Here is a 16,382-nt window from a genome sequence, read left to right as displayed (position 1 = left end):
TTCAGCCCCCTTTTTAGTAGAATTTAGCAAGACATCCAGTATATGAAGTAACTTGTAGGATACTCGGATATAGCTCAACATTGAGATCACCATTGATCCCCATCAAGTATGCAATGCATTTGGCTGTGACACAACTCCATATCATCAGGTTTCCTTTACCGAACTTGATAGTTTCCTCAATTTCTCCATCAGTTAGCCTCTTTTTTTTTTCCAGCACCCATGATGGCACCACGAGAGAGGGGATCCGCCCTTCAAGGACAGGAAACCTCCAGAATAAAAAGGGGTGGCACCTCTCCCCGCATCAGTTGGTTTCCTGTCCTTGAACAGGGAGCCTCCAGGAATCCACTGGGATTCAGTATGGTCCCAGTGGGCCGAAGATACAGATTCCGGCATCTGGCTGGCAGACTCTGGCAGTGGCACGGGTCCTGCTGTGGTCAGCCGAGGTGCTGTGGATTTGCCGCAGCCGACCCACAGGGGTCAGGCCTGCGAATAGCACACCCTCCTCCGGTGACCCCGTACCAGCGGAGTATCCAGGTGTGGGGACGCGGTGTGGAGCCTGCGAGATCTAGGTAAGGGCCTGTCGGCCGCAGCGCTCTCCCGCCGCAGCGAACCCACGGGGGTCTTGTCTGCGCACGGGGTCTCTCCATCCTTTTCCCTTCCTTATCATGTGGAAGCGGGTGCCAGGGGCCGAGATGGACGGGGCTGCTGCTGCGCTTGCTTGCGGTGGCGTCCTCGCAGCTGCAGACACTGTGGCGCTTCTGGGTTGTAACGGAGCGCCATGCTGTTTGTGGCAAGGAGCCGTCAGGGCAGATGTTTGTGACGTCATCTCCCGGAAATAGATGGGAGGGGTTGTCAGCTCTTATAAAAAAAATTAGCGGCAATCTTCACAGTGGTGTCTGTGTTCAGCCACGCTTCAGGACATGGCTAACAAGCGGTCAGCTGTGTCTCCTTCCCCTCCTTCATCCCCAAAACCACACTCTGATCTGGATACTGCCTCCCAGAAGCGGCAGCAAAGAGGTAGCCGGGATAGCAGTGTCACTGGCTCTGAAAACAAGCGGGGGACGAGTGATGCCCGGTCCAGCCAGCGAAAGGTGGATTCTGGCACCCGTGACAGTAAAAAACCCTCTAAAGGAGGGAAGTCAGATGATGTCCCTCCTGACCCGGTACAACCTCTTGCATCTGTGGGTGAGTGATGGCCAATGGTGCACCGTTTTTTTTCTAAACGGCAGTCGTCTTGTCTGTGTTTTTTTTCTAGGTCCGGAATAGGCCTAAGAAATGTTTGTCCAAGTCCAGACATAAAGAATGTGCCTTGTGCAGTAAGGAACTATCCAGTTCCTGGACTTAGAGGCTGTGCAGGGACTGCATTCAGCAGACACTGTCAGAGGAACAGCCGGGATTTACCTCTGATCTGAGATCAATCATAAGGGAAGAGGTCAGGGAATCCCTCCTGTCCGGGGCTAAAAGCTTTGTGTCATCTGCGCCCCCTTCGCCTACTCACGAGGACTCTGATTGGTCTGATGGGGAATGGGATTCTTCCGACTCTGCTTCCCGCTCCTCTTCAGATAGCGACTCAGGAGGTTGCCAGTGCTTCCCAATCGAGAATATGTGGAAGGTAGTTAAGGCTGTACGGTCCACTATGGGCATCCCAGATGAGAAACCCAAAAAATCTATCCAGGATCGGATGTTCGGGGGCATGGAGCAAAAAAAAACGGCGCACCTTCCCAGTTGTAGATAAGGTACAAGCTTTAATTACCTGAGAATGGAAGAAACCTGATAAGAAGCATTCCCTTCCAGGCTCCTTTAAGAGGAAATATCCATTTGAGGACGCCTCCTGCTCCACCTAGGATGAGGCTCCAAATTTAGATGTTGCGGTCACCAAGGCATCTAGAAAGTTTGCCTTGCCATTTGCGGACATGGGTTCATTGAAAGACCCGTTAGATAAAAAAGCTGATCACTTCCAGAAAAATACCTGGGAGGCTTCTGCTGGAGGACTGAGACCCGCCATTGCTGCTACCTGTATGGCTAGATCCCTGACAATATGGATAGATGAACTGGAAGACCAGTTTAGATCAAAGGCACCTAAGAAAGAAATTGCTTCATCCCTTTCCAGATTGCGGGGAACGGCGGCCTTCCTTGCGGACGCCTCAGCGGACTCCACTAAATTGGCTGCAAAGTCTGCGTCCCTCTCCAATGCTGCTAGAAGAGCACTTTGGTTAAAATGGTGGCCGGGGGATATGCAAACAAAATCTAAGCTTTGCAACATCCCTTGTCAAGGTGAATATCTGTTTGGGCCGGTCCTGGATGACATCCTAGAAAAGGCTAGTGATAAGAAAAGTGGCTTTCCCTTTCCGTCCTTTCCATCTTCAAGGCGGTCCTGTCGAAAGAAGCCAGTGCACTGGAACACCCAGCCAAGAGATCGGAATACCTGGTCTGATTGAAGAAACCGGGAAAAGGATTCATGTTCAAGGGACCCTCAAAAGATCAGCATAAATCATCCAAGTGACTCTCTTTCCCAGGTCGGAGGGAGGCTCTCTCGGTTCCTTACGGCTTGGGAAAGGATTTCATCAAGTTCATGGATCCTGGGCCTAATAAGATCAGGCCTCCAGCTACCCTTCCATCACCCTCCTCCTCAACGGTTCCGTATTACCCCTTTATGACATTCTGCTACGGAACAACTGGCTTTGGAAACAGAGATCCAACAACTCTTTAAAGGGGTTCTGATGGAGGTTCCCGAACAAGAACAAGGGGACGGATTCTACTCCACCCTCTTTCTGATGAGGAATCCCGACGGTTCATATCGAACCATAATAAACCTGAAAGCTCTCAACCAGTTCCTTCGGATCGACAGCTTCAAGATGGAATCAGTGAGGTCCATAGTGAAATATCTGTATCCCCAATGTCACATGGCAGTCATTAACTTGCGCAATTCATACTATCATGTACCGATCCACTCTCTATTGCAAAGCTTCCTCAGAGTAGCCCTGCACATGGGCAGTCGGGTCTGCCATTTTCAATACAAAGCCCTCCCCTTTGGTCTTGTGATAGCCCCAAGAATTTTCACGAAGCTGATAGCGGAAGTGACTGCATGTCTCCGTCAGAGGGAAGTCCTTATTCCTTATCTGGACGACTTCTTGATTGTAGGTGCCTCAGCTCAACATTGCGCAGCCCTTCTACAACAGGTGCAAGCTTCCCTGCTGGAATTGGGCTGGTTGATCAACCAGGAGAAGTCCAGATTAATCCCGTCCAAGCTTCAGCTGTTTCTGGGACATTCTTGGGACTCCAATACTCAGATGTGTCACCTACCACATTCCAAAGTGGAAGCTCTCCAGACCCAGATAGACCGGATTCTGCGGACCAAGCACATATCTCGCGGGTGCAATGTCCCTTCTGGGCTCCTTGACTTCAGCCATCCCAGCAGTCCGATGGGCTCAATCACACACCAGGGTCGTGCAGTGGAATGTCTACCAGCATCAGAACGCTCAGGGAGATCGCCTAGACAGTCTCATTGTTCTCAGTCCTCGCATGCTGCAGTTCCTCTATTGGTGGTTAAATCCAGTCAATTTAGAAAGGGGGGTACCTTGGATGTTACCAGAGCCAGTGGTGGTGACAACCGAAGCAAGCTTGTACGGTTGGGGAGCACATTTGGACACTCATTTCATCCAGGGAAGATGGTCTGGAGGAGAAGCTCAAAGTTCCTCAAATACAAGGGAATTGCTGGCAGTAGAAAGGGCGTTAGGTCACTTCCTACCATCCTTGATGGGTCACCATGTCAAAGTTCTGTCAGACAACCAGGCAACAGTAGCATATCTCAACCACCAGGGGGGTACTCGCTCCAGGCATCTTTTGACCATTGCAAGCAGGATCATGAATCTGGCAGAGACTCACCTAGAATCACTATCGGCAGTACACATCGTACACATCAGAGGGAAGAACACCATGGCAGACTTTCTCAGTCGCAATAGGTTTCACCAAGGAGAATGGTCATTAAATCAGTCCGTTTTCAACAAGATAACGGAGAGGTGGGGGGTACCAGAGATAGACCTCTGCAACCAAACACAACAGAAAGGTTCACAAATTCTGTTCCCTGGATCCGAGGGATCATCCTCACTCAGTGGATGCCCTATTGCTCAGATGGGACTTCCACCTCGCATATGCCTTCCCTCCTCATTCCTGCGGTACTCAGGAAGATACGGGAGGAACGAGCGGCAGTGATTCTCATAGCCCCCTTTTGGCCAAAGAGACCATGGTTTTATTGGCTGACCAATCTGTCCATAACCGAACCATGGGTTCTTCCGGAGATACCGGATCTCCTATCTCCGGGTCCAGCCTTCCACCCACAGAACACCAGATTACATCTGACGGCGTAGAACTTGAGAGGTCACTGTTAGGAGACAAAGGGTTTTCTCCAGGTCTAGTCTCTACCTTGATGCAGTGCAGGAAACCTGTCACTACATGCATCTATGGGCGCATATGGAACAAATTCTTAGCCTCCACGGGTGCAGATCCTGCTCAGCCGGCCCATGTCCCTGTCATAATAGAATTCCTCCAGAGGGGTTGGGAATTGGGTCTGTCGGTTAGTACCCTTAAAGTGCAAGTTTCAGCGTTGAGTGCCTTGTATAACCATGCCCTGGCCGAAGAGCACTGGCTTTCTAGGTTCATTAGAGCCTGTGCTAGCTCTAGCCCTCGGTGCAGTATGCCCCTACCGTCATGGGATCTTAACTTAGTCCTCTCGGCCATAACACAGCCCCCGTTTGAGCCCTTAGATCCCATCTCACTCAAACATATGTCCCTCAAAACAATTCTCCTGGTCGCCCTCACTTCAGCCCGCAGGGTTAGTGACCTACAGTCCTTATCTATCCTTATCTGTCATAACTCCTCCATATACCCAGTTTTTTGACGACAGAGTAGTTTTAAGAACTGACCCCGCATATTTACCGAAGGTGCATTCTCACTTCCATAGGTCACAAGAGATAGTGCTCCCCTCTTTTTATGACAACCCTTCTACTCAGGAGGAGCTAGAGTGGCACTGCCTGGATGTTAGGCGGTGTCTTCAGCAGTATCTGTTGGTGACTTCTGAATGGAGGAAGGACAAGTCTCTGTTTGTAATCTTCCAGAGTTGTAGAAAGGGGCTTAAGGCTTCTAAGTCCACCTTGGTCAGGTGGATCAGGGATGCCATCTCCATTGCTTACACGGGTAGGGGTGAAGACGTGCCTCCTGGTCTAAAGGCGCACTCCACGCGAGCGATGGCATCTTCCTGGGAGGAGAGATCAGAGGTCTCCATCTAGCAGATCTGTAAGGCGGCAACCTGGTCTTCTCCGTCCACCTTTTTTAAACACTATCGCCTTGATTTGTCATTCACCGACCTCAGCTTTGGGAGACGGGTTCTGCAGACTGTTGTCCCTGCCTAGGTGTTCGTCTATGTAATTCTCTCGTGGTGCCGTCATGGGTGCTGGAAAAATACGTAATTACTTACCGGTAATGTGTTTTTTTCTGAACCAATGACGGCACCCTTACATTCCCTCCCTGCACTTAGGCGTTGATAGTTTTAATTTCTTTTTCGCTCCTCTTCACTGGGCAGTTGCGGTGGCAGGATATGTCTTAATGATGTTCCATTTTTCGGAGGTCCTGTCATGCTCGGTAATCCAACTGATGCAGGGAGAGGTGCCGCACCTTTGTATTCTGGAGGTTTCCTGTCCTTGAAGGGCGGATCCCCTCTCTCGTGGTGCCGTCATGGGTTCAGAAAAAACACATTACCAGTAAGTAATTACGTATTTCCCTTGTTTCTTCCAAACTTATTTGCACACATCAGAGCTTAGTCTATTGACGATACTTGAATGGACGCCAGTGATCTCACTATTATAAAGCATACGAACCACCTCCATTGCAGTGTTTGTCACACCAGAACTGGTAGATCTTGTGATGAGTTGACTTTGATATTTTTCCTGGACGTCCACCTCTTGGCTTTTGAAGTTTGGCAATTTTCTTGGCCGATAGACCGCTCTCCATGAACTGGATGATGTTGATTCTCTTTTCTTTGGATATCTTCATGGCTACTCCTCAATTCAAACCAGTGACCCTTCTCTTGGGAATCAACCTAACAACACACTGAGCTATTAGGGAATATGGGAACAGGTTATAATACGTAGTACACAGGAAAAAAAAATTAAAACACCAGCAGCAAAACAGTAACAATGCATTGACCTCACAAAAATCTGCATATCTAATCATGTGATATATAGTTGTAAGTCAAATTTATGTATGAGATAGCTGAGATGATTATTTATAAAATGATGGTAGTCTCACTCTCACATATGTAGTGGATGGTGAGATATGGAGCCTGAAAGTCACATGTTCAAAACATTGTTACCCTTTTGCTAATCAGTGTAAATTTATATATTCACTATATGGACAAGAGTATTGCAAACCTGCCACAAAAATTACCCAACATTCCTCCTCCCTCTTCTTCCTAACTCCCAATCTCAGCGATCTGCCATTCATTACAGTTAAGCGAGCTTTACACGGTAGCAATAATGGTAACGATATCGCTATCGTGCGTACCCGCCCCCTCGTTTGTGCGACATGGGCATATCGCTGCCAGTCGCGCACAAAATCGCGCTCCCCCGTCACACAGCTTACCTGCCCTGTGACGTCGCTATGGCCGGCAATCCATCTCCTTTCTAAGGGGGCGGGTTGTGCGGCGTCACAGCGACGTCACACGGCAGCTGTCCAATAGAAGCGGAGGGACGAAGATGAGCACGCATGAGCGCAATGTTAATAATACATAGATGGGGTGTTTGGAGCATCATGATTGTTAATTAATAAAGAAATAGTGATACAACTCTTCAATATATTCTCCTTTTCATAATAGCCTTTTTGGGACAGGTTTATCATGCATCAGTGATTTTTTTATTAAGGATTTAGCATGTCATATAATACTTTACCCTATCCTTCTAAAAACTCATCACATGTGGTATGTGTGTATTACATCTTAACCAGGTATGACCACATCTCACATCCTTTTACTGTCTTGCCTGGTATCCTTTTTGGCATGGAGCATAAATTATTTTTTATATGTGTACATCTGCATTTTTTTGCCTTTACTATGCCTTCACTAATATGTCCGGCATCAGACTCTACCTCTCCATATATCCGCTCAAACCCCCCCCTTTTTTTTCATCTTTTTTTCACTTTTTTATAAATAGCCGTTACCATCAATGTACTTGAATAACACTATATAACTGCGGTCCCTGAAATAACATCTTGCGCAGGCGCATGGGTTCCTCTCCATATATGGTGTTGCTGCAGGGGAGTCTCTCACTGACGTGGGTTCCCCTTGTACGAGCTTTGCAGAGCCCCGCGCATGCGCATGAGGGACGATCTTTTGTCCTCAGCTGTTTATTTAATTACTTCAGACCTCCGCCGGTCATGCTGCGCGTGCGCACACTTGGCGCTATTCAATACTATTTGTGCTATGCGATTGACATCACAGGTGGGTGCATTTGTTGTGGTTTACTTTTAATATATATAGGCGTCTTTCTTTACACTCCAGCACCTCTCCCTGATGAAGCCACTTTCGTGGCGATACGCGTGGGGTCGCCCACTCTGAGCCATCTTATGCTTGCCACATGGTAACAGTATTTTTTGGACCTTGTGTTCCCCTTACTAGCCATCCTGTATTTTTGGGCTAGATGCCTCAATGATAACTCTATGGCTTCTTACTGCCTGTGATTCATGATGGTTATCTGCCTGTGTGAGCTCCTGATTGCTGGACGCTCTGCATCATAGGGACTTTTGCCCCCTTTTCAGCTCTTTTCAACCATTCTCACTCCCTTGTATGGGTAGTACCTACATGTTATATTTGTTCTGCTCTCTGTAATCTTCCGCCGCATGTAATGTTACTGAACTATCCTTTATTTTGCATGTTTGATATGACCAAGTTGAGCTTCAGGGCTTTAAGCCTAGGGGTACATATATTATATGCCGTCCACGGCGGTTTTTGATAGACTGCTTGAGGTCTTTTATTTCCACCTTTATGCATATTAGCATGGTCATATTGCTCCTCTATACATTGGTCACACCGTATTTACTGAGCCCCCCAGGGCTCTAAGCTGAGGGTTATAAATATCTTATGCCAATTGCGGCGTCTTTGCATTATTGATATGATTAAAGGGGTGGTTCACCCATTTTTTTTATTTTCTGTCGAAGTTCTACTTACAATTCTAGGTATTTTCTCCATTGGCTTGTATTTCCATTTCTGGCACTGAGCGGCGCTATGCTGCACGCTCAGTGCCTGTCACATGACCCCCTGGAGCTGTGGCCGCCGGCATCCTCTGACGTCCCGGCATTTCCGGGCTCTCAAACAAGACGGGTACGTCAGAGGAGGCTGGCACCACTCAGATTGAGTGACAGGGCTGTGGGCGGTGACTACCGCACGTCACAGCTCAGCATCGAGGGGAGGAGCCGGAGGACGTCAGTGTGGAGCCGGAAGCGTCCTGCAGATGGTGAGGCACGGGGCGCCAGTGTGCAGTACAGGGGGGGGTTCTTCAGCTGAATCCCCCCCTGCACGTAAGTATGTGATCACACTGTCCACCCGCCCGCTCTGCTGCGATGTCAGGAGAGCGGCCGGTGTCGGGCAGTGTGATCGTGTGCTCCTCCCAGCAGCAAGACACTGACAGGCATGTCACCGCTGTGCTCTGCCATCTGTCCTGCTGCATGGGACCAACTGTCTGCACTCTGTCACCTGCACCACAAGTCACAGAGTGGAGACAGTTGGTGACAGAGCACCTCTGCCCCCCCTCTTCTTTCCCCACTCTCTTCTCCCCCCCTCTCTCTCTTCTCCCCCCCTCTCTCTCTCCTCCCCCCCTCTCTCTCTTCTCCCCCCTCTCTCTCTTCTCCCCCCCTCTCTCTTCTCCCCCCCTCTCTTCTCCCCCCGTCTCTCTTCTCCCCCCCCTCTCTCTTCTCCCCCCTCTCTCTCTTCTCCCCCCTCTCTCTCTTCTCCCCCCCTCTCTCTTCTCCCCCCCTCTCTCTCTTCTCCCCCCCTCTCTCTTCTCCCCCCCTCTCTTCTCCCTCCCCTCTCTCTTCTCCCTCCCCTCTCTCTTCTCCCCCCCCTCTCTCTTCTCCCCCCCTCTCTCTCTTCTCCCCCCTCTCTCTCTTCTCCCCCCCTCGCTCTCTTCTCCCCCCCTCGGTCTCTTCTCCCCCCCTCTCTCTCTTCTCCCCCCTCTCTCTCTTCTCCCCCCTCTCTTTCTTCTCCCCCCCTCGCTCTCTTCCCCCCCCCCTCTCTTCTCCCTCCCCTCTCTCTTCTCCCTCCCCTCTCTCTTCTCCCCCCCCTCTCTCTTCTCCCCCCCTCTCTCTCTTCTCCCCCCTCTCTCTCTTCTCCCCCCCTCGCTCTCTTCTCCCCCCCTCGGTCTCTTCTCCCCCCTCTCTCTCTTCTCCCCCCTCTCTCTCTTCTCCCCCCTCTCTTTCTTCTCCCCCCCTCGCTCTCTTCTCCCCCCCTCGCTCTCTTCTCCCCCCTCTCTCTCTTCTCCCCCCCTCTCTGTTCTCCCCCCTCTCTCTCTTCTCCCCCCTCTCTCTCTTCTCCCCCCCTCTCTCTTCTCCCCCCTCTCTCTCTTCTCCCCCCCTCTCTCTCTTCTCCCCCCCTCGCTCTCTTCTCACCCCCTCTCTCTCTTCTCCCCCCCTCGCTCTCTTCTCACCCCCCCTCTCTATTCTCCCCCCCTCGCTCTCTCTTCTCCCCCCGCTCTCTCTTCTCCCCCCCCTCTCTCTCTTCTCCCCCCTCTCTCTCTTCTCCCCCCCTTGCTCTCTTCTCCCCCTCTCTCTCTTCTCCCCCCCCTTGCTCTCTTCTCACCCCCTCTCTCTATTCTCTCCCCCTCTCTCTCTATTCTCCCCCCTCTCTCTTCTCCCCCCCTCTCTCTCTTCTCCCCCCTCTCTCTCTTCTCCCCCCTCCCTCTCTTCTCCCCCCTCCTCTCTCTCTTCTCCACCCTCTCTCTCTTCTCCCCCCCTCTCTCTCTTCTCCCCCCCTCTCTCTCTTCTCCCCCCCCTCTCTCTCTTCTCCCCCCCCTCTCTCTTCTCCCCCCCCTCTCTCTTCTCCCCCCCTCTCTCTCTTCTCCCCCCTCTCTCTCTTCTCCCCCCCTCTCTCTCTTCTCCCCCCCGCTCGCTCTCTTCTCCCCCCCGCTCGCTCTCTTCTCCCCCCCCCGCTCGCTCTCTTTTCCTCGCTCTCTCCTGGCATGGTCAGTACAGAAATCTCTCCATCGTGGAGGGGTGAGAGGGAGTAATAAACATGGAGTCCCTACTGTGTCTGTGTATTTATTTCTAATAAAGTATTTTTCTCTGTGTGATGTCTTTTTTTTTTTTTTTTTAAAACCCTTTGTTGGAGATTCTTAATGGCCAGGTTAAACTTGGCCTGACATTAAGAATCTCGGGCTTTATACCAGCTGGTAAAACATAGCTGGTATTAACCCCTTATTACCCAGCGTGCCACCTGCCACCAGGGCCACTGGAAGAGTTGGATACAGCGCCTGAAGATGGCGCTTCTATGAAAGCGCCATTTTCTGGGGCAGCTGTGGACTGCAATTCGCAGTGGGGGGCCCAGAAAGTTTGGGCACCCTGCACTGTGGATTCCAATCCCCAGCTGCCTAGTTGTACCTGGCTGGACTCAAAAATTTGGTGAAGCCCACATCATTTTTTTTTTTTTTTTAATTATTTCATGAAATTCATGAAAAAAAGGGCTTCTCTATATTTTTGGTTCCCAGCCGGGTACAACTAGGCAGCTGGGGGTTGGGGGCAGCCCGTAGCTGCCTGCTGTACCTGGCTAGCATACAAAAATATGGCGAAGCCCACGTCATTTTCTTAAAAACGTTTTCAGGGAAAAACCTTTATAAAAAAAAAAAATGCTTCCCTGCATTTCTATTTCCAGTGAAAGTAACACCAAGCAGCGGGGGCTAGCAGCCAGTAGCTGCTTTGGTTACCCTTAGCAATAGAAAATGCAGCGGGAGCCCACAAACAATGTGATTTTTTTGTTTTTTTATTTTTAATGAATTTTTTTTAAGAAAAATCGGCATGGGCTTCGCCCATCGAGCACCAGAGCATTTTACTGCTCAATTCATCCCAAGTAATCAGATGACTCCAGTGTCGGCCGATTACTTGTTCTGTGTCCCCCTGCATCCATCGCAGCGTGTACGGGCTGTGAGGTCAGCGGAGTGGAGACAGTGACATGCTCTGCTCTGACACATAGTGTGCTGCATGTCACTATCTTTCTCCACTCTGGTACTTGTTGTGCAGGTCACCGGATGCTACATGTCACTAACTGTCTCCACTATGGGACTTGTTCTGCAGGTGAGAGTGTATACAGTTGGTCCTATGCAGCAGAAATCACAGAGTGGGGCAGTTAGTGACATGTATCATCCGGTTGCCTGCACAACAAGTCCCAGAGTGGATACAGTGACATGCAGCACACTATGTGTCAGAGCAGAGCATGTCACCAACTTACTCTGCTCTGTCACCTGCGGTGCTGCATGTCACGTTTTTGCCGCGATTTGGTGCCTTTTTTGCTGCGTTTTTGCTCACTGCGTTTTTAATCAGTGCACAATGCCATTAAAGATTGTTGATGAAAAAAAAAAAAAGGTCTGATGTCATTTCCTTATTCAAAATGTTCATTGTATGCAGGAGAGCAGACAGCAGCTGCAGAACTACAAGGCTCAGCTTCCTCCATTCACTAGTGTATGCAGGAGAGCAGACAGCAGCTGCAGAACTACAAGGCTCAGCATCCTCCATCCAGGACTGTATGCAGTTTTTTACCCAAAAAGAAAAAAAAATGACATGGGCTTCGCCATATTTTTGTATGCTAGCCGGGTACAGCAGGCAGGTACGGGCTTCCCCCAACCCCCAGCTGCCTATTTGTACCCGGCTGGGAACCAAAAATATAGAGAAGCCCTTTTTTTTTTAATTATGTCATGAATTTCATGAAATAATTTTAAAAAAAAATGACGTGAGCTTTGCCTAATTTTAGTGTCCAGCCGGGTACAATTAGGCAGCTGGGGATTGGAATCCACAGTGAAGGGTGCCCAAGCTTTCTGGGCACCCCCACTGCGAATTGCAGTCCGCAGCCACCCCAGAAAATGGCGCTTTCATAGAAGTGCCATCTTCTGGAGCTGTATCCAACTCTTCCAGCTGCCCTGATGCCGGGTGGCTAGCTAGGTAATAATGGAGTTAGGGCTAGCTGTATATTATCAGCTAGCCCTAAGCCCGAAATTCATGGTGTCACGCCAATATTAGACATGGCCACCATGAATTTCTAGTAATGATAAAAAAAAAAAACACAACACACAGAAAAATATTTTTATTAGAAATAAAACACAACACAATTAGTGACTCCATCTTTATTGAAATAAACCCCCCTCCGCAGTAATCCTGGGTTAGGGTCCCGCGCCGTCCAATCAGGATCCAATATCATCTGATCGGTTTGCTGGAAGGCAAAGCGATCAGATGATGTGTCAGGTTAAAGGATGTGAATCACATGACACAGCAGCTGATTGTATAAAAGCCGATTATACAATCAGCTGAAGCATCAGTGCAAAAAAAAAAAAAAATAATACTCACGTCTGTGCTGATTACCGGCAGCTCCTGCAGCGGAGTCTGATCCTGGCCCATCACTGCAGGAGCTGCCGGTAATCAGCTGATGAAGTCCCCTGACGGCAGGATCAGCTGATAGCCGGCCGAGCGCGAAGAAGCCGGCGACACCACGAGGATCGATCAGCTGATGCGTCAGGTGACTGCATCAGGTGATCCACCGCCAGGTCCTGCAAGCTTCGTACGTGCCCCGGGGAGACTGCACACAGCCGAAGCGGCGGGACCGAGACAGGGGCTGGAAGCAGGCATGGCACCCGGACCCTGCAGACAGGCGAGTATGACATACACACACACATACACACTCACACACACACTGTATATATACACACACACACACACACTGTATATACACACACACTGTATATACAGACACACTGTATATACACACACACACTGTATATACACATACACTGTATATACGCGCACACACACTTTCTTCCCCTGGCTGTATAGAGCTGCTGCTGTCTCTGTATGATTGATCTCAGTGCATCCACAGGGAAGAGGCAGGGAGGAGGGTATGGGTGGGAGCAGAGTGGGTGTATTAGACACAATGGGTGTGTTAGATAAGCTAGACACCGCCCTAGAGCCACAAAGAATTCTGGGACTTGTAGGAACTGAACACAGGAAGTCAGAGGAGAGATTAACCCCATCAGAGCTGGAGCCAGCAATGACCGTGTGCTGCTAGTGCACAATAAAAGGTAATTTTGCTGAAAAAACATAATAGATGTGTTGAGGGGCACATATTAGCAAGATTTATCAGAAAAAAAAAAATCAGTTTTGGTAACTGGACAACTTCTTTAAGCTGAGCCTCAGGGCTCCCAGCTTAGGGTTACAAATATTATATGCTGCTTGCGGCGTTCATTGATAGGTTGCTTGAGCCCTTCTTTTAACCCCAGCTTCTTATATATAACTGTATGGCTACACTGCTCCTTATACATTGGCTAGACCACATATATTGAGCCCCAGGGCTCTAAGTTGGTGGGTACTAACATCATATGTTGATTGCGGCGTCCTAAGACAGGCTGTTTCAGTCTTATCACCGCCGGACTCTTTGCATACCAGCACGGTCATAGTGTTCCCCATTATACTGACTACTTTTTTGCATTCTTACACATGGTAATGTTCATTTGCTGCTACAGGACACTGTTGTCCTTTCCATGTTATTAGCTTTATTAGAACAAGCTGTCTTTATGGTATATGTGCATATTACAACCCTAGAGTCTGGCATACTAGCATTCCCTTGGCTATCCATTCTGAAACATTTATACATGAATATAGGTGATAGATTGACCCCTCTGCATGGGATTTTGTGGTTCCCTACCTTTGAGGCATTAAACTTATAGGAACACATTGTGCCTTATCACAGACATGTGCAAGTTCATATGAATGTACGGATATGTATACAGATAACGTTATATTTACGCATGTATAATTATTCTGCCATGGGCATTGGTTCAAGCTTTGCTCAGAGTGTGTTGTCCTTCATGTTCTTTTAAATGTTTTTACCTTTGTGTGTTTTGAATAAAGCCTATTTGTACACCCTATTATTGTTGTAGGTGTGCCCCTGTTTTGTATGCGGTATCTTTTCTTCTCCCTTCCTGGTCATTCCTACACCACATCAGGGAGCACCCACCTTGATTATTTGCATGATTAGTGGTGCGCTCCAATCTCATTCCCTCCTCTTGTAACTGGTTTGTCTCTTTTGAGACATATTCTTGGTGCAGCACACCGTTATATACAAACGTTATTGATTTTAGTCTATATATTTTTCAATTTTTCCACAACCTTTTGGATCTACCCCCGGTTGTTCACATTGCGGTTTCTCGCAGTCGATTATGGACTGGGATACTCGTGAGGCTGCTTGGCGGGAGCGTTCTGACAATATATTTTCTTCAGGGGCTACCCCGATTATTTCTGATGAATTTTCTCTCCTCACTTCTGACCTAACATCTGCCCACAAAACGGGTATACGTTTATGGTGGAACATACGCAGCCTTGAGGAGTACCTCAGGGCTGGTATTGTTCCACGAGGTCTACGTGTGAACATTTTTCCCGCTTGGGAACCCTCTGCTGCGTTCCAAGATACATGGGAACAGGGCTTGCTTAAATGTTCAAACATTTTGATTAATATGTTGTTGGAACATGATAGAGTCTTACTTGCTACTACTAAAACCAACATCAAGGATTTGGAGGCCAAGTTGGCAAGGGTTGAGGACCGTCAACTGGTCACTTCTTTCCAAACCAAACTGAAAGACCAAATGGATAGGTATGAGAAGGAGATTGTTGACAAAAAATGTGGCAAGTTCCAGAGAGACAAAAATGATTTTGATAACAGGATGGCTTTTAAATGGAGGCATAAAGGCAACCCAAGGGGTCCCAATACAACCAGATCACATGGACAGACCATGGAAAACTCTTCTGTAGCACATCACAGTGGGTCGAGTGATTTTTTATATACCAGCAGTGACCCCGACGCAGGGTCAGAAGAGGGGGCCGCAAGGGGCAGGCCCACAAGAAGAAAAGCAGGCCATGCTAACCGGACATTACCCTTCCGACACTCGAAGTACAGAATTTAGACATCGACAGTGATCTTGTGGCCATGAACCATCCCCAGGTAAGGGATTCCTTACAAATTATTAATTTGTCTTCATATCCCCTATCAGCACTAGAAATTTCAGTGCTGGAGAGAGGTCTCACCTTTTCACCCACTCATGGGTGTGACAAGTTTGTGCTCATTAAGGATCTCTACCTGTTCTGTCGGAACCTCATTTTTCACGTTATGTACAGGAGACCACAACTCATGGATGAACTGGAACACGACGAACGACAAACATTTCAAGATCTTCTTGATCTATTGGACGAGAGCTCAGAGGCATCTACTAGACGATCCTTTCCCCTTCAGAACAAATCTGTTGCCACTTCTTCATTCTCCTTGGTACCCGCCATCAAAATTTTCTTTGAACTGGTAAGAAATGATTTCACCAAACTTACTTCTAGTACTCCCAGGGCCCCGAACCTGTCGATCTCAGAGAATAAGGCCATTCGGCAGCTTCAGAACAACAGCAGCTTCCTTGTAAAGGAAGCAGATAAAGGGGGTAATGTGGTTCTCTGGCCCACCCATATGTACCTGGAAGAAGCCCACAGACAACTTAACAATACATTATTTTACATCAAGTTGCCCTCTGATCCAACCAAGGTTTTTTTGTCTAAGCTTCACCACCTCCTGTCCTCTGCCCATCGTTTGGGTATTATTACAGAAAAGGAAAAACAGTACATGTGGGTCAGTGACCCCATTACCCCTACTTTTTACATGCTGCCAAAGGTCCACAAATCTACAACTAGACCCCCTGGTAGACCCATTGTAGCCAGTATAGGGAGTTTATGCGAAAAGGCCAGCACTTACGTTGACTTCTTTTTACAAACATTGGTCAACAAACTCCCGTCATTTATCCAGGATACCACCCATATGGTTAAAGTGTGTCAAGGGATTCTTTTACCTCCAGGTGCCCTTCTGGTCACCTGTGACGTCGAATCCCTATATACCAATATTGGGCACACGGATGGCATGCGGGCTGTCACTCATTTTTTGGATTTACAGACACAATCAGACCGCATGCACGACTCATTTTTGGTGGATCTTCTGGATTTTATACTGCGCCACAATTATTTTCTTTTTGATCGTACCTATTATAGACAGGTCTCTGGAGTGGCAATGGGTGCGCGGTGCGCACCCTCTTTTGCAAATCTTTTTTTGGGGTGGT

This window comes from Anomaloglossus baeobatrachus, chromosome 5, assembly GCF_048569485.1.
Source record: "Anomaloglossus baeobatrachus isolate aAnoBae1 chromosome 5, aAnoBae1.hap1, whole genome shotgun sequence".
In the NCBI taxonomy this organism is placed as follows: Eukaryota; Metazoa; Chordata; class Amphibia; order Anura; family Aromobatidae; genus Anomaloglossus; species Anomaloglossus baeobatrachus.
This window is presented reverse-complemented; position numbering follows the sequence as displayed.